Consider the following 977-nt stretch of genomic DNA (forward strand, 5'->3'; position numbering starts at 1 on the left):
CACGCAGCCTGCGTAAACACTTGGCTTTGGGTTTTGTTTTCTTTCGTTCTTTTTTTTTTCTTTTTGTTAAACATATATTTTTGTTTATTTTCTGCATGTGGCACTTCTCCACCGGATAGCAAGGAAAAGTGTTAACAATAACGACATTACACGAAAAAGTACGGTACCATCGCCTCTTGAGGGTTTCAGAAACCTCTACAGTTAATAAGTTAAATAAAGGGTTTGTACATAAATATTTGTCTAGGAACCCTATGATATCTACAGCACAGTAAGAATCTACAGAAWGACAAACTTTTACAACACTACACTGAGTGCAATTGTTTTATAACATTTCAAATATACAAAGCTCTGTTCTTTTTTATAACAATGGTATGTACAGAATCAATAATCACAGTTTAGTGACTTAAACAGTCCATATTCTAGCAGTGTATTTCCCTTTGGTTTGATATAAAAACCTTGGTTGGTGTAGTGATAAAGAATATAACAAGAAAAAGATATACCCTTTCCTTTAAGTGCACTGGTTATCTTACAGCATCAAATTTACTGTCACTCTGCACTGGCAGCATCCTTGGTTATAATATGCAGCTCGCTGCATTAACATGTAAAATAGTTCTCCAGTGCTTCTAATAGACTAATTTAACACCCTTAGATGTTATTTTAAGAAGATGTGGGTAACTTCCCCCTCCTTTGCTTTTCTTCCTTTTTTTTTTCCTTTTTTTAATTACAATTCTATTTTTTTTCTTGCCAGATGAACAGAAGGAAAAATATTTAATGTACGTTACKCTAATATATAATAAATTTTATTAGGGTATTTTTTTTTTTGCCTAATGCTCAGAGAGGAAATTAACATGTTGTACATTTAAAAAAATGTACCAGCCAAGGAATTACTTATTCAGGAGCTTGCAAGTGTCGGTTCACTCATGTGAGGGCTGTTGCAAAAGGCGCTCGCTGTCTTCAAGTTCCTACCTCGAGAACCT

The sequence above is a fragment of the Rhea americana genome, unplaced genomic scaffold, assembly GCF_003343005.1.
Source record: "Rhea americana isolate MKP2758 unplaced genomic scaffold, rheAme1 scaffold_184, whole genome shotgun sequence".
In the NCBI taxonomy this organism is placed as follows: domain Eukaryota; kingdom Metazoa; phylum Chordata; class Aves; order Rheiformes; family Rheidae; genus Rhea; species Rhea americana.